The sequence below is a fragment of the Chelonia mydas genome, chromosome 2 (genome assembly GCF_015237465.2).
Source record: "Chelonia mydas isolate rCheMyd1 chromosome 2, rCheMyd1.pri.v2, whole genome shotgun sequence".
NCBI classification, from domain to species: Eukaryota; Metazoa; Chordata; order Testudines; family Cheloniidae; genus Chelonia; species Chelonia mydas.
Window position 1 is genome coordinate 151,082,052 of NC_057850.1, and position 18,674 is coordinate 151,100,725.

Here is an 18,674-nt window from a genome sequence, read left to right on the forward strand (position 1 = left end):
AGCTTTGCTCCCATCTCTATTCTCCCTTCTACTCTGACTTCCTCACACCCCACAGAGCCATATCCCCAGTGAAGAACTCCTAGAAGGGTCAGGGCTGGGACTTTGTCCCCCCTCCTCCCCCAAATCCTCTGTGGTGACAGCTCCCATTCTCTGCCCTTTACCCTTTGTACATCCTCCAGTCCTCAAACCCCATCCCTCATCCCCAGGTTGCCTGATCCCCAAATTCCTTCTTCCTCCCAGTTCACCTGGTCCCTTATTCCCCATACCTGGCCTGATCCCCAATCCCCTGCCCTGTGTCCCTGACTCTCCCTCCCCCAGCTCTCCTGATCTCTGACCTTGCGGGAGGTGTGGCTGGGATGGGATGTGGCAAGCTAGAGTGGATCATTGCCAAGCGGCAGGCCAGAGCACGGGACAGTGCCTCTCACTTCCCGCTGGGATGAAGGGACTTCTCCAGTGCAGGGTACTGGAGCTTGGGATCTGCCAATGAAGCACCAAGCTCAGGCACCAGGTCTGAGAGGTGGGCTAGGGAGAGAGATGGGAAAGGGGGTTGGAGAAGAGGGGAGCTGGAAGAGAGCGGGGAGAAGTCGGAGATTGGGGAAGCTGGGAGGAGAGGGGAATGGGGATGTCAAGGACTGGGGGATTTACAAGGAGGAAAGAAGGTAGAGAATAGAAGCATTCACCTCAGGGGACTCAGGATGAGGTTGGCAAAGATCCAGCCCTGCCTTTCTAAGAGCTCTGCATTGGGGACAGGGGTCTGCGGGTGTGGGTCAAGCACTGATTAATAGTTCATTCATTTGGATCTAGTCCCATTTTAAAGAGGACTACATCAAAGTGAACTAACAAAACTGTTAATGCATGACAGTAGGGTCTACAAGGTTGCTGTGGCCATAGTGTGAAATCTGTTTTTTACTGTGACTGTGCCATGAATTATGCATAATTTTACCATGACAAAATCATATCCCTACACATAGACACAGGAAGCCAAGTGACCTAGAAGGATGAGACGTGCCGACTGATAAGTTCCTTTATGGATTGGACTTCGTCCCGAGGTACATAAACTCTGGCACTGATTCAGTCCAGGATTGCCCCGATAAGCTCTGTGGTCTGTGTGGGACTAAACCAGACTTGAATGTGTTCATGCAGAGTCCCAGAGAATGTAAAAGATGGGGCAGGGTTAAGGTTCCTGTCAGTACCTCCTGATGACATCTCCCCATCAGTAACCTTCATCATAGTAGGGCAAAACTGATGATCTGTGGCAACAGGAGTAAGCTGCCACAACTTCTACCACCTGTGTGAATACCCTTGAAGCTGTTGCAAGGCTGCAAGGGAGAACTCTGTGTTGATAGTGGTTCATGCCTACTACAAACCTCAGGAATCTTATATGTATGGGGTGGATGTCTGTGAGGAAACAGCCATTCTTTATAGCAAGAGCTGTGAACCAATTGCCTTTGTTAAGCAAGGGAATCATTGATGCTCAAGTGATGATTCTGAACCTCAGTCTGCAACTAAAGACATTGAGCTGAGATCTAAGACAGGTCCCTACCCTCCCTTCTTTTCGGGGATGAGAAAATATTTTGAGTAAAATCCCTTTCCCCAGTGTTGAAGAAGTTCTGTGGCTCCCAGAAGAAGGAGGCAGGAGGGAGGGATAGCTCAGTGGTTTGAGCATTGGCCTGCTAAACCCAGGGTTGTGAGTTCAATCCTTGAGGGGGCCATTTGGGATCTGGGGCAAAAATTGGGGATTGGTCCTGCTTTGAGCAGGGGGTTGGACTAGATGACCTCCTGAGGTCTCTTCCAACCCTGATATTCTATGAGTCTATGATTCATGACTGAGTATCTTCTCATGAGAGGGATAAGTAAAAGGGGGGCGGGAAACTATGGTGTAGCTCGTATGAATGGATGTTGAGAACACATTTGTCTGTCATTATATGCCAAGTTTGGGAGAAATGAGCTAGGCAGCTAGCACATGAGCTAGGAAAACCTGTGTGGATGGATGTGGTAACTGGATTGATTTGCAGCTGTCAAAGGTCCCATCAAAAGTGATTCTTAGGGAGAGGTTGGGGTAGGAAGGTGGAATGTTTGCTACGTTGTTTCTGTGGTAGTTCATAGCCCCTCTGGTGATAAAAGGGTTGAGATGCTGGTAGGGGTTTGTCTGGTTGTGGCCTGTGGTATTTCCTGGCTGTTGCTGGAGTGTAGATCCCTAATGAATGGACAATTGCCCATGTGAGTCCTTCAATGAATGTAACAAGTCTTTTCACTGGACAGCTTGTTTCCCTCAAAAGGCAAATCCTCCATTGTAAATCAGTCTTCTTAGGGAACTCATAGGATAGGAGTCACAACACCTGACATAAGAATATAGCCATTGCCACTGAACAGGAGGCTATATTTGCTGCATCAGCTGAGGCTGGGAGGACTTACCTAGTGAGCACTCACTACTTTGATGAGCACCTAGATCTGCAGCCTATCCTCCTGGGGAAGTTTTTCAGCAAATTCAGCAAACTACATACAGTTAATGAAATTATACTTAGACATTTAATGTTTGATATTCTCCTATTCAGAACTGCAAACTAGTGGAAGTAAAAACCTTCCTTCTGAAAAGGTCCAGATGCTTAGCTTCCTTAACAGAATGGGTGGATCTGGGTTGATGCTGTCTGCCTATTTGCTTGGACTGTTAAAGAATTTGGGACAGGGTGTGTAAATTAAAATTCTGCTCCCTTGGCTAGCACAAAATACTATTCTGTTCTTTTTGAAGTGGGGGCACAGGTGGCTGTGGTATACCAGACCACTTTGGCAAGTCCTAGGATGGCCTCATTGATGGGAAGTGTCATCTTACTGGGTCCCACAGCCTATAGATGTCCAGAGATTTATGAATTGTGTATTGCACCTCCTGTAGAGCAATGGTTTTCAAACTTTTTCCAGCAACCCAGTTGAAGAAAACTGTTGATGCCTGTGACCCAATGGAGCTGGGGATGAGGGGTTTGGGGTGTGGGAGGGGGCTCTGGGCTGGGGCAGAGGGTTGGGCGGGGGTGAGGGCTGCGGTGTGGGGCCTGGAATGCGGGGTTTAGGGTGGGGGGGGGGCTGTGGGCTGGGGTGCGGGAGGGGGCTCCGGGTTTGGAGGGCTGAGGGCTGCGGCAGGGAATGGGGGCATGGGGTTGGGGTGCGGACCTACCTCTGGCGGCTCTTGGTCAGCGGAACAGCCGAGGTGCAGAGGCAGGCTTCCCGCCTGTCCTAGCACCGTGGACTGCGCTGTGCCCCATAAGCGGCCAGCAGCAGGTCCGGCTCCTAGACGGAGGTGTGCAAGTGGCACCACCCCCCCACCCAGCTCCCCTTGGCCGGGAACCAGTGCAGAGCTGGTGCTCCGGGCTGGGGCAGCACACAGAGCCCTGTGGCCCCCCTGCCTAGGAGCCGGACCTGCTGCTGGCTGCTTCCAGGGTGCAGCGCAGTGTCAGAACAGGTAGGGACTACTAGTTTTCACTGGTCAGCCACCAGGGTCCCTGGGTGATGTGCAAGGTGACCCAATGCCTTGCATTCCGTGACCCAGTATTGGGTCACAACCCGAAGTTTGAAAACCACTGCTCTAGGAGCATTTGGAGTATGTCAGTGACCTTCCTCAGCAGATTTTGAAACTGCCTGTAGTCATGACGTGGGATGGACAGTGCTTCCACCTCATTTGGGGAGGGTGATGGTAGCCTTGTTGAAGCTGGTGGTTCTGATCTTCTTCATCCACCATTGGCTTCTGACATGGTTCAGGGTCCTCTAAGCTAGGGAGGTTTGTCTAGATTCCCAATGGGCCTGTATGGACTTAGGATATCACATGTATGGGTCTTATGGCTCCCAATACAGCCAGTGAGATGGGTCAAATAGGAATTGAGGTGGACCCTACAGAGCAATGTACACTGGTCCAAAGGAGCATAATCAATTCTATTTGATCAGGATGAAGCTCAAGAAACACTGGATCCTCTATCTAAACCTTTGTCTCAACAGCAGTGGTAATGCTCTCCTATTAATGTCCCATAGGTCCCATGAAGACTATGCAGGCTACGACTCAACAGGCAATGCCAATGGTACTGTGGGTCTTGTTATGACCTGGTTAGTAGAGGGCCTCAGTAAATGACTCTTCCCCCTTCCTTGCACTCCCTGTACCAGTATTATTAGGATCTCTTTGTCAGGACTGTGTCCAACAATATCAGAGATTCAAGATCTAGGAGGATGATGATGATAACCTCAGGAGTAGTGAATCTGTTCCCAGGTGTGAAGGAGTTGTGAGGACTCCTGTCTTTCTATACCAGTGGATTTCAACACCATTAAGTCTTTATTGAGGTACAATGCTACCACCGGTGTAGGTGGCATTCAGGGCTTCTCACTTGTTGGCACCAGGCATAGTCCCGCTGTCACAGACAATGCTGGTTTCGGTGCACTCTTGCTCTTCAGAGCCAGAGGACTGGTACCATGCTCCTTGTGAGCTCCTGTGCTAGGGCACAGAGTCTCCCCAGAGTTGGAGGGAGTCTGAAAGAAGGTCCTTTTCTTGGAGGAAGACCTGGAGAGCAATTTCTCTTGCCTCTTGTCAGTGTTTTCTACCCTTCTCTTTCTCCTCTCTGGAGGAGTCCTTACTTCTAACTCTATCAGCTTCAGAACCAGAGTAACCATGGTTTGGAAGTGCTTCCTTGCTGCCTCTGCCTTGTGTACAGGAAAGGTCTGCCAGCGCAGGGTTGGAATAGGGCCTCACTGCTTGATCCCAAAGGAATTATCACAGTCTGTACTCTGATGCTTGACAGATTCAGCAAATGGAGCACATTGGGAAGATGTGAGGTTCCCCAGGCCATAGAGGCATATAAGATGGTCATTTCTGACCAGGAAATGGTTCTTGAAACATAGGACCTTGAGAAACAGGTAGGGAAAGACCTCCCAAAAGCCTAAATTTTACTCTAACTGAGACTATAAGAACTATAAAAGCTAAAGTAAGATTGTATAAACTATTTACAAATATTTACAAGTCAACATAGACCAATCCAGAGAAAACTGCAGATCCTGAAGAGGTTCCATCTCAGACCACAAGTGGCAGAAAGGTACTGAAGAGGCTATCTGTCTGCGCTGTCCCTAATGACCTCGGTTCAGAGCACAAGCAGGAGAAGGGCGCAGGTGTGGACCAACAAACACTGCTAGTAAAAATCTTCCTGTCTCAGGCACATATACACCCAGAGTAGAATACACACAAGAACCGTCACTCAAAGGAGAAAAGGTTATCTTTAAAAAATACTAACTGGATCTGAAAACCATCTGTTAGGGATGTTTGGTCTTTGCTGTTCTACACACACTACTTTCCTCATGTCTTCAGAACTAGGATCACTTGGAAGAAGATCATGAAATGGTAGTTTATAGTCTTCTGCAATCCTTTTAAAAAACTTGAATGGAAAATAGTCTGTTAACTTACTCATTCTACCCCAATCACCATAGTATACAACCGTCTATTTGAAAATATTTTTAACTAACAAACTACATGTAAATTGTTCTTGCTGACATAAGCACATGTGAACCCACAGTAGAATACATACAGGAACCATCACTCAAAGGAGTAAAAGTAAATAGTTTGCCCTGAAGGCTAAAGATAGTCATGGGAACATTCTGTTGATTAGGTTTTATATAAGCTTTTTACAAAATCTGAATTGTCTTGATAGTATTCCTCTAACAGGAACTCTCCTTCTGTGGCATATTTGAGATCATACCTCCCAGTTTGTGTGTAAAGCCTGTTTGCTCACACCATGTCTTAAGACCGAATACCCTGACATAGCCAATATGTATGCTTTAATATGTGCAAGAGCATTTTCCATTAATAACGAGCTTGGACTTTGTGCTATGGGGAGATGAAGGTTGGGATGGCCATACATCTTCTAGGAAGTGTGTAGAAGAGTGTGTCTCATAAGGTATAGTATATTTTCTTAGGGCTAGTCTACAATACCACTTACTTCGGTATAATTTACATCACTTAGGCCTGGTCTACACTATGAGTTTATGTCGGATTTAGCAGCGTTAAATCAAATTAACCCTGCACCCATCCACACAACGAAGCCATTTTTTTCGACATAAAGGGCTCTTAAACCCAATTTCTGTGCTCCTCTCTAACGAGGGGATTAGCACTGAAATCGACATCGCTGTTTTGAATTAGGGTTAGTGTGGATGCAATTCAAAGGTATTGACCTCCGGGAGCTATCCCACAGTGCACCACTGTGACCGCTCTGGGCAGCACTCTGAACTCGGATGCACCGGCCAGGTGTACAGGAAAAGCCCCAGGAACTTTTGAATCTCATTTCCTGTTTGGCCAGGCGAGCTCATCAGCACAGGTGACCATGCAGTCCCAGAATCGAAAAAGAGCTCCAGCATGAACCGAATGGGAGGTACTGGATCTGATCGCTGTATGAGGAGAGGAATCCATGCTATCAGAACTACGTTCCAAAAGACGAAATGCCAAAACATTTCAAAAAATCTCAGAGGCCATGAGGGACAGAGGCTACAGCAGGATGCAACACAGTGCCGCGTGAAACTTTAGGAGCTCAGACAAGCGTTCCAGAAAACCAAAGAATCAAATGGATGCTCCAGGACAGAGCCCCAGACATGCCGCGTCTATGCTGAGCTGCATGCAATTCTGGGGGGGGGGGGGCACCACCACTACCCCATCCCTGTCCATGGACTCCGATGATGGGGTACTTTCTGCCATGCCTGAGGATTTTGCGGATGGGGAAGATGAGGAAGAGGAGGACGAGCTTGAGGAGAGCACACAGCACACCGTTCTCCCCGACAGCCAGGATCTTTTCATTACCCTGACTGAAATACCCTCCCAACCCAACAAAAGCCGGAGAAGGGACCTCTGGTTAGTGTACCTTTTTTAAATATAATACACGTTATAAAAGCAAGCGTTTTTTAATGATTTAAGTAGCCCTGAGGACTTGGGATGCATTCGTGGCTGGTACAGCCAATGGAAAAGTCTGTTAACGTGTCTGGGGATGGAGCGAAAATCCTCCAGGGACATCTCCATGAAGCTCTCCTGGAGGTACTCTAAAAGCCTTTGCAGAAGGTTTCTGGGGAGAGCAGCCTTATTCTGTCCTCCATGGTACGACACTTTACCATGCCATGCTAGTAGCAAGTAATCTGGTATCATTGCATGACAAAGCCTGGCAGCGTATGGTCCCGGTGTTTGCTGGCATTCAAGCAACATCCGTTCTTTATCTGTCTGTGTTATCCTCAGGAGAGTGATATTGTTCATGGTAACCTGGTTGAAATAGGGGAATTTAATTAAGGGGACATTCAGAGGTGGCCGTTCCTACTGGGCTGTTTGCCTGTGGCTGAAAAGAAATCCTCCCAGCAGTTAGCCACGTGGTGGTGGTGGGGGGGCATTAACGCTGAGCTGTTCACATTTGGCTAGCAGGGATCATCCCTGATACCAGCCACGCGGTGGAGTGAGGGGAAAAGCGATCATCCCAGAGAAGTGGATGGGGAGGGGGTTAGTTTGGTTTCTGCTGCTGCAGGTTAACACAAAAACCGCAGCACTGAATGGCCAACTCAACGTGCTTTGCTTGGTATGGGAGAGGAGGGCGCTGCTGTTATGAAGGTTGCAGAAGCAGAAAGACTATGGCTTACCATGGCCGCCTGCAAGCCGAATTCTGTTGCCCGACACTGCGTGTGTGATCTCTAACACCAAAGCTGCAGGCACTCAATATAAGATGCAAAATGTGACCTTGTACCAAAATGACATGTGCTATGTAATGTGAATAGTGTCATTCACCGTGAAAGAGTATAGCCATTGTTCTGTAAAATGTATCTTTTAAAATACTTCACTCCCTTTTTTTCCTCCAGCAGCTGCAAATGTTTCAAGCCTCCCTCCTCCGTCCCAAAGGCTATCTCAGATAAGGCAGCAAAAAAACCGCACGCACGATGAAATGTTCTCTGAGCTCATGCAGTTGTCCGGCACTGACAGAGCTCAGCAGCATGTATGGAGGGACACAATAGCAGAGTACAGGAAAGTGGCTGATGAACATGAGGAGAGGTGGCGGCAGGAAGATCAGAGGAGGCATGAGGCAACGCTGGGGCTACTGCGGGATCAAACGGACATGCTCCAGCATCTGGTGGAGGTTCATGAACTGCAGCAGGATCACAGACTGCTGCTGCAGCCCCTGTTTCACTGCCCTACCTCCTCCCCAAGTTGCATAGCCTCCTCACCCAGATGCCCAAGAACGTGAGGGGGGGGGGGGGAGGGAGGCTCCAGGCACCCAACCACTCCACCCCAGTGGACAGCCCAAGCAACAGAAGGCTGTCATTCAACAAGTTTTAAAGTGGCCTTTTCCTTCCCTCCTCCCCTCCTCCCACACCCCACCCGGGCTATCTTGTGAGTTATCTCCCTATTTTTATAATCAATTAATAAAGAATACATGTTTTTTAAACGATAGTGACTTGATTTCCTTTTCAAGCAAGCTGTGATTGAAGGGGGGAGGGTGGGTGGCTTACAGGGAATTTAGAGTCAACCAAGGGGGTGGGTTTTCATCAAGGAGAAACAAACAGAAATGTCACACAGTACCCTGGCCAGTCATGAAACTGGTTTTCAAAGCTTCTCTGATGCGCAGCGCTTCCTGCTGTGATCTTCTAATCGCCCTGGTGTCTGGCTCCATGTATTCAGAGGCCAGATGATTTGCCTCAACCTCCCACCCCACCATAAACATCTCTCCCTTACTCTCACAGAGACTGTGGAGCACACAGCAAGCAGCAATAACAATGGGAATATTGGTTTCGCTGAGGTCTGAACGAGTCAGTAAACTGCGCCAGCGACCCTTTAAATGTGCATTTGCTTCACCTATAGCTGAACAGCTCCTTACTACTGTCCAGGGTGCCTGTGTACGACTTCATGAACCAGGGCATTAAGGGGTAGGCTGGGTCCCCAAGGATAACTATAGGCATTTCAACATCCCCAACAGTTATTTTCTGGTCTGGGAAGTAAATCCCTTCCTGTAGCCATTTAAATAGACCAGAGTTCCTGAAGATGTGAGCATCATGAACCTTTCCTGGCCATCCCACGTTGATGTTGGTGAAACGTCCCTTGTGATCCACCAGTGCTTGCAGCACCATTGAAAAGTACCCCTTGCGGTTTATGTACTGGCTGCCCTGGTGGTCCGGTCCCAAGATAAGGATATGCATTCCGTCTATAGCCCCACCACAGTTAGGGAATCACACTGCAGCAAAGCAATCTAGTATGACCTGCACATTTCCCAGAGTCAATACCTTTGATAGCAGCTGCTCAATGATTGCGTTAGCTACTTGCATCACAGCAGCCCCCACAGTAGATTTGCCCACTCCAAATTGATTACTGACTGACCGGTAGCTGTCTGGCATTTCAAGCTTCCAGAGGGCTATTGCCACTTGCTTGTGAACTGTGAGGGCTGCTCTCACCTTGGTATTCTTGCGCTTCAGGGCAGGGGAAAGCAAGTCACAAAGTTCCATGAAAGTGCCCTTACACATGCGAAAGTTTTGGAGCCACTGGGAATCATCCCAAACCTGCAACACTGTGCAGTCCCACCACTCTGTGTTTGTTTCCCGGGCCCAGAATCGGCGTTCGCCTGCCCCAGTAACACCATGATCTCCAAATTGCCGGGGTCCGCAGTTGTAGAGAAATCTGTGTTCATGTCTTCATCACCGCGCTGCCATCGCCTCCTCGCCTGTTTTTTCAGGTGCTGGTTCTGCATAAACTGTACAATAATGTGCAAAGTGTTTACAATGGTCATAACTGCTGCGGTGAGCTGAACGGGCTCCATGCTTGCTGTGCTATGGCGTCTGCTCGGGCAATCCAGGGAAAAGGGCGCGAAATGATTGTCTGCTGTTGCTTTCACGGAGGGAGGAAGGGTTGACTGACAACATTTACCCATAACCACCCGTGACAAATTTTTGGCCCCATCAGGCATTGGGAGCTCAGCCCAGAATTCCAATGGGCAGTGGGAACTGTGGGATAGCTACCCACAGTGCACCGCTCAGAATGTCGACGCTTGCCACGATACTGTGGATGCACACCGCCAAATTAATGTGCTTAGTGTGGACGCATGCACTCGACTTTATACAATCTGTTCCCAAAAATCGACTTTTGTAAAATCAGAGAACTTTCGTAGTGTAGACATGGCCTAAGGGGTGTGAATAATCTACAACCCGAGCGATGTAAGTTACACCAACCTAAGTGCCGATATAGATAGTGCTATGTGAACAGGAGAGCATCTCCGGTTCACATAGCTACCGTCTCTTGCAGAGGTGGCATAATTAAGTCGATGGGAGAGTTCTCTCCCATTGGCTTAGAGGGCTGATGCAGCTACACCACTGTAATCCTTCTGTGTAGACTAGCTCTTCGAGAGTGGGTCTGGATTTCTTTTTAATTCTGATGATGTGGCCTTGTGCATAAGGTGGGGAGGTAGCATTTTCCTCCCTTGCCATTCTAGCACCTTATTCCCAGAGGGGTTGAGAAAAAGTCAGCATTTTCCAGCTCTAGGACCCCACTCCAGTATGATGCCAGGCATAATAAAGAGTTGTAGTATTTAATAGAAGCTCAGTTACAAAGCTCAAGTTAGAACCAGGCTTCCTTATGAACTCCTGCAGATCTGCCCTCCAACCAAAATCTTTGTTTTAGCCTTTACCAGACTCTGTGAAAGTTCCATCCATTTCTCAAACACAGAACTGAATTCTATTAAGCTGTTCTAATAAATTGCATCACTGTACCTGTCACTTTCGATTCATACAGTTATGCTTTTTCTACAAATGAGCCTCCTCAAATTTTATCACTCTAGCCTCACTAAATATTCATGTTGTGAGAAACATAATATTGACTTGCTTTAAATAGGCCACATTAACAATTTATATGTGAGGATAATAATGTCCAATGTACTTGAATCACTATTTACTTTTTTAAATACATTGGTATCTTTGTAACAAAACAGTCTCAAATGTAGGCAGTCATCAGCATCCACCGTATTTTGCTGCAAATAATCATAAAGTGACCCATTTTCATGACAGCGAGTAATTAACCAAAGCTGTGTACTGTAGTTTCTTGATGTCATGTCAGATGCAATGAAACTTAAATAAAATGGAAATTCCTCTAATTAGTATACTATTCCTATTGTAAAATAAACTGACCTTGGACAAGAATAGAACATCTACCGCCTGTAGTTCAATCCCCTTTCCCTTCCTGCTAGGGACTCTCAAGCTTTTAGTACCAATTGTACTTTACTGCAGACTCATTCAATGCATAACAAGAGAGGAATCTCTCATAGATGGTTTTGTTATTGGATTGTTGTATTTTACCACCTTGTCCAAAACCTAATGAAAGTCAGCTTTGATTAAGTCCAGTATGTTCATGTGATGGGGTGTACAAACCCCACACAAGTAAGAAAATGGTTAATTTTCTGAGGGCCCAATCAGTTCTGTCCCTTGATACATGAAGTAGGTGTTTGGCACAAGCCCAGGACATGTGAAAGTATTTATGTGTCTTTGTGTTTATTTTGGACACTGGGTATCATGGAAAGGGTGGAAGTCTTATGTGACCAAGTTAGAGGGCTAAGTCACCTTAGCCCACAAGGTGGTGGAGGCTGGGCAGTTCAGCTGAAGGCTAGGAAGAAATCAGAGGCAGAGCCACTGCTGCACTGCACCACATCATAAAGGGGTGTCTGGGGGTGTATAGTAAATGGATAAACTGCAGGAAGGAGACCATCTGTGAGTGATTTATGATGCTTACTTTTCCTAAAATGAGGTATCAGTCTTGGAAGTCTGAGTTTTTCTGTTTTTGTTTTTAAAGAAAATCAGAGATGCCTTGTGTCACAGTTTCCAATCCAGTGCTTTCCCACACTCTGTTTACCAAAAAACAAAACAAAAACATGAAGAGCAACCACTTGCAAAATACTAGTTATTTAAGGATAAAATACAAATGTTGCCACTTCCAATTTGTTATAATCTTTATAATTCAGATACTTTAAAAGGGTTTCTCTTCAGAAATTTCATGCACAGGTGTGTGTGTGTGTGTGTGAGAGAGAGAGAACACAATATGCATGCTTAATACAATACTTTTGCTTTAAAATGTTATTATTCTACTGGACATACTTGCCTTAGAATCCCACATTTTATCAATCAGTATATTTGTATAAATATGCAATTGTTTACTTGAAAAAATTTATGCCCAGTATGTTTTCATGGTGAAGAAGTATGCTATTGTACATTTCAGTTTCTCTGAACCATGATTTCTCATCCCTGGATGAAAAGATTTTCACTGCTACATTTTCTCCTTGCCATTGACTTCACCAGACTTCTCCATAATGGTCTTTTCCTACAAAATTTTGTATTAGGCTATTAGATGATTAATAAATGAGATATCCTCCTTCGGATTCAAAATTATTCTAAGCAACAGTCTATCTTCATTGAAAAGCTCTCCAATACAACTACCATAACTTGATTTCCCAAGACTATTTAAACCCAATCCAAGACTTGTTTTTAAAGTCTCTTTCCAATTCACTGTAATCTTGCTAAATCAAACTGGCAAATAAGGAAAATTTCCAGATTGCAGATTACAGAGGCACCAAAGAAATGAGGTTCTTCATGTGGGCAGGCTACAGGCCTAGGGTAAGGGGGTCACTGCAAGACCACTGTGGGAGGTACCATGTCAAACTTCAACAAGCCTGGGGACAGGCTGGTTTGCCACACCTCCTTCTACTCCTTGCTGCTTTTTGGTACTACTCACAATGAGATTGAGAGTGGGGGACATGCACTCTCATGCTATCCCTGCTGCCTCCAGAGGCTCTGCTAGGACTGTCATAGTAGGTATCCAGCCGAAACATGGCAATGGGCTCTTTAGAAAGACTCATTCATCTCTGCTTCAGATCTTAAAAGCTGCCTCATCGATGCCTGAGGCTGAGAGTCCAGTGTTAGGGTGGGGCTTCAGATAGCCAGCAATGACTCCATATGCTGAGGAAGAACGCCCCTCCCACTGCCTCCATCACCACTCTTTCCCTTCCAATGAAAAGTGAGAGAAGTAGCGCAGGGCACTGTTCTCTCCACCTCTGTATACAGTGATTCTGAACACCTGTAACTCCCTTCCTATGGTTGGGGAAACAGAATGCTGAATATGAGAGGTGCAGTGATGATATTTCTAAAGGCCCCTCCTCCCATGCTGCAGCACAATGGCTACGTGAAGCACCAGCCAGGATATTCTTATTCTCACAGCTCCAACAAGGATGCCTTAGGAGCCATTTCGATGCCATTAGATGTACCCATGAGAATGACAAATGGCAAGAAGCCTTGACAAGGTTTATCCAGAGCAACGAAATACACTGTCATCCGCATGTGGAAAGCATGATATTATCCAAACTGGGCTTATTCTTCTGCTCTCATTAAACTATAACCTTAATAATCTGTTCTGATGACTACATTAATCATGTTCTAGTATAAACAAATACTTTAGAATTACAGGATGGTTTAAGTAATGGTGCACTGTATTGAGAGACTGTTTCCAATGTGACACTATAATTTTAATTCACTACACATTAATATGATACATAACCAAGCAATTTCAAAGCTAGAAGAATGATAGTTATTTCCACATTATAAACTTAGATTTCTTCTGTTCAGACAGGAAACAGCACATTTGTTTTGGTGTCAAATGTAATGGGCGATATTAAAGAAAAGTTGAACGATTTGTCAAATCTCAGCTTTCTACACCTAGGGAGAATCTATATCAAGTTAATACAAAAATGAAATAAATGTATATAAGGTACAATAATTATGCACAGAAAGACTGGCTTGTAAAGTCTTGAGTCACGATAGAATCCTCCACAAGTATTTAACAGATATCAAAATGTTCAGATTTCAATGCTCTTACATTTTGCTACCTTATCATTCATTTCCTAAATTAAGACATGATTAACTCTTGACCTGCCTACACATTCTACTAGCGTTATTTGACAAGCCACTGTTTTTTGCACTAAAAAATGGTAATCCTGAGCCACTTCCAAAGGAACAAGAATAATCAAGCAATTCCTAAACATTGGGGAGATTTTTTTTAGTAAAAACAAAGAAGTCATTAAAATAAAGGGCTGATCATAACATTTTAACGTTTCAGATTTTTTGACTGACATTTAAAATTTGACAAAAGAAACAGGGTAAGTTGGCTAATATATGCAGGTTATTTTTCAAGTATTCTAAACCAAAATATATTTTGCAATTGTTATTGAATTTAACTCTTATATAAGGTGCATTTTAATTTAACGCAAGTGTACTGTCTCCAATGTTTGAAGTAATCAGCCCCGTCTATTGTACCATGTTTAGCATCATGTGCATGTAGGCGATGTATCAGAGTTTGATTAATCTTTTGACAGGCTACAATAGCCATAAATGAGAGAATCAGCAGCACAATAATAGGACTTATCACAAAGATAAGAAATATATCAGTGCTGTATTGTATTGATTCAGATACTGCAAGAAAAAAATAGATATAAGGGGCTGTTTGCATAGCTGGTTTGTTAGTTTATTTTAAGGGCTCTATCTGGCCCAAACTTTCCTCTGTATCCATATAGGCTTCGCATGTTGTAAAGGCTATGCACCTTATTGCAAAGTGGATGCTTCCCCTCTTGCTCACTACTCTCATCCCAACAAGCAGCAGCTACATAATGCCAAAGCAGACAATAAGTAGACACATAGCACAACACCATTCATAAGAATGAAGCCAAACTTTACAACAAGCAAGTTAGTGTCCTAACTTCCATGTCTGACTGGGTGCCAGGATAGAGAAGAATCCTGAAGGGTCAGCATAGTCTGAAGTGCCTTTGAAAGGGAAGTTAGCTCGGGAGACAGGAGGAGAACCACAGGGACAAAGACTGCCTCCGCCCTGCACACTGCAATCAAGAGGGAGGAAAAAGGGAAATGTAGACCCATCCCACTTTCTGCAAGGAACATTGCCATAGAGGAAGCTGTAGTCAGGCTGTGCAGTTAAGCGACTGAGGGCCACCCACCACTTCTGGTAAAGAAGAGTATTCAATAACTGCTATATTTCATGGTCAGGGTGGGAGAGCTCCCTCATGCCATAATTAAATGTTCAAAATAAGTCACACAGAGGCAGCTAGCCTTGGAATGTGTGCTTCTCCCTACCTTAAGTCTACACAAAGGAGTGAAGAACTAGATTCAGCCTAACAAAAATGGTTCACAAGAAAACAGAAAACTAATGACCTAATTTATAAGTAGCCCCACCCAGGAACAGCTCCACAATGCCTTTACAGAGGGTTATTTTTTTGTTTTGGAAGGGAGTCTCCCATGCCAACCTAAATAATGAATGTTCAATTGCTACAAAGCAAGAATGCAAACAGAGTAAGATGAGAGGAAGATTTCAACTGCACAGAGTCTAAAGGCTATAAGACATTACAACCATTTCAAGTGTTTATTTTAATACATAACTACATTATATTTATAATCTTATTATATGTAAGAATAAATAATTTCACATTCCATATTTAATATTCTGGCTAAAATAAATTATGGCAATCATACCATGGGGAAGTAGTGGCTTTGCATTGATGGTCCAGTTAGAGATTTCTACAACAGCAATCCACTACATGGTTTATAGACAGTGCAGTCTTTCATATCATTTCTCCGTGTTCCAGAATAATAAAACATCCTTTCTGGAAGATAGATGCCTCACCATTCAGGATCACTGAAGCTAAGCGTTGGATGACCAAAGCCACAATCTTGAAGACCACAGATGCATTCAGATATATATGGATGTAATGGCTTCATCTAGAAAATGAAAATGTATATTGCTGTTGCAACTAAAGTTTCTGTACTTGTCACCAAGAGACATTGGACACAAAACAGTAAATCACAAATATGTTTTTCTCTTATACTGTCTCAAAATATCCAGATCCATTAACCAATAGGATTTTTTTTCATAGCACATTGCCTTTGGAAAGGGTGAAAACAAAACCAGAACTATATATAGGGTTTTAAATTTCTTTTCTACTCCTGGGAGACCACAGCCTGGAGCACCCTTCTAGTGAAGAGGCAGCACCCACTGATGCCTGAATTTCCAGCTTGTAAAATTTTGACACGGTATCAACAAATGACCAGGAAGACACACTACAGAACCAGTGTTGACAACATGAAGAGAAGGGAGTTACTTCACAAGTGGAGAAGGTTCTCCACTGTGAGGTAACTCCCTTCTATTCATGTGTCAATATAATAATGCCTGCATCTGTAATTTTCACTCCATGCATCTGAAGAAGTGGGTTTTTACCCACGAAAGCTTATGCCCAAATACATTTGTTAGTCTTTAAGGTGCCACCGGACTCCTTGTTGTTCCTCTTGAAACAGTAAATTTTGATACTTTCTTTCCTTTAAATGTCAGAGATGCAAAAAACCTGTGTGTGACAGATGTAGATCTTGAAGGCTGTACGGACATCCACTGCATGCCAGGGTTTGTCTCTGAGATAATATGGTCTGGGCTCTGGAAAAAAATGAGATAATTTTGGGAGATAAAGGCTGGGTCTGTTCAAAGAACCATTGTGATGAGGAATGTGCAGTGTTATTCCTCAACAGAGCCCAAAGTTCTAAACCTTCCTGGAAGAGGTGATGGCTACGAGGAAGGCCACCTCAAGGTGAGGAAATACATAGGTAGCTTCCTGAAGGGCTCAAAAGGACACAGAATCAGTATGTTAAGAACCAAAATGAAGTCCCCTGAGAGTGCTCAATTAATCTTAGGAGGATGAAATGAAGATGCTGCTTTGAGGAAATTCTTCATTTCCCACCTTAAAGAGTCACTTTTCATGGCTGTGGAGGAAAATATGCCAGCACAGCCACCTGACCTTTTAAATTTGAAATGATGAAGCCCTTGATAAATTGCTCCAGTAAGAATTCCAAAATCTGCAACAGATGGCAAAGAAGTTTCTTGTACTATTGCTTGAACTTCCACTAGGTTTGAGAATAGAAAGAATTTTTGGAAGCTGCAAACAGAGGTGGCTAAAAGGAGAGTTTCAGAGGGAACAGTTGCAGACTCTGTGCATGGAGGTAGTAGGACTTGGTGAGCAGCATGTTGGGTATATTTGTGGGGGCTTGACTGTTTCTTCATTCTCCATGTAGGAACTCCAGAGCTGGGCCACAGGCCACAGTAAGCAGCGGACGTGGGTCTGTTTGTTAGTGCACTGGTGAGGGCCACATACCTCTGACCCTTGGAACTTTGATCAGCCCCGCTGTTTGATATCTGGGCAATTAATCGCTCCCTGGTAGTTAGGGACAGAACTGAGCTAAGAAGGGTGAGTTGGTATAAAAAGTCACTTGATAGGCAAACTCAAGAGCCACAAACAGAGACAGATAACAGGAGAGTTTCAGAGAGAGCTTGAGAGAGGCTTTCCTTCCAGGTTCAGGTCAATGATGGCCAGCGATGGAATAGTGGTGGTGACCTGCAGCAGACATGTCATGTTTTAACCCTGCCATGAGTGCAGGGAACTGGACTAGATGACTTCTCACGGTCCCTTCCAGGCTTACAGTTCTATGATTCTATATTTTCTTTCCTGCCTGTAGACAGAAGGGACATCCTATGTATGAAATGAAACTTTTTGGCTGTGCTGCAAGAAAAGATTCTTGGATGGGAAGGGCAAGTAGAGACACGATGGAGAATCAGAGAAAATTCGAAGTTCCCAGACAACCAGCTTTCGGAAACATCAGTACCCCGGATTCAAGGAAGAAAGGAACTGGCCACCAAGTAGTAAAAAAGAATAGAAGTTAGACAGGAATCTTGGCAGTTCAAAACGACCGTAGGCAAAAGCGTGGCATTCTACACTGCAGGAGATAGGCAAGGATAGGCAGGCTGTAGCCACCAGAAAGAAGGGGGTCAGAAGGAATCCCACACAGCTAGAAATTTCTGATTGATACCAGGTCCTCAGCATGTAAACTGTGGAAGATCTCTCTCAATATCCAGTTGGTCCAAGGGAATGGAGAAATGTATATGACACACCTGTGGATGGCAGCTCAGCCCAACCAGTAAGAAAATCAAGTTTACCCACAGAGATCTCCAGAGAGTAGTCAGGATGGCATTAAATTAAAAATGAAAGGGGAAAGAAAAAAGAGAGAAGATGTAAGTACTCATTTAGCACAAAATCAAGATGTTGAGAATAAAATTAATCAAAGATCCAGATGACATGAATAGTAAACTCTCTTTCTCTGCCCAGACACAAATGCTTGGAGCCTAGGTAACAAAAAAGAGAAATTGGAATTGCTCATCTATGAGCATAAATTTGATCTATTTGGTATTACTGAGTCTTGGTGGGATGACAGGCATGATTAGAATGTTAAAATCAATCATTATAGCCTATTTAGGAAGGATAGAGTGGGCAAAAGGGGAGGAGGAATGGCAATTTATGTTAAAAATTGCATTACCTGTTTCCGAGTCACTGACGGCTTGGAAGAAAATGATGCTGAATGTTTAAGGATCAATGTCTTAGCAGAGATAAAGCACAAGATGGGGTATTAATTAATGTCTGCTACAGACCATCAAATCACACTAGGGAACAGTCTGACTGGCTCCTTAGAAGTCAATCTATAATGTGTAGGCAAAAAAGTTTTGTGATCATAGGGGACTTAAATCTGAGTGATGTATGCTGGAGGTCTCATGCTGACAGTATTAATAT

At 44.6% G+C, this 18,674-nt stretch overlaps 1 pseudogene; it reads right to left on the reverse strand.

Annotated features, from left to right (window-relative positions):
- Positions 1-421: 421 nt before the first annotated feature.
- LOC119565466 lies at positions 422-14,641 on the reverse strand (annotated as a pseudogene).
- Positions 14,642-18,674: the final 4,033 nt, after the last annotated feature.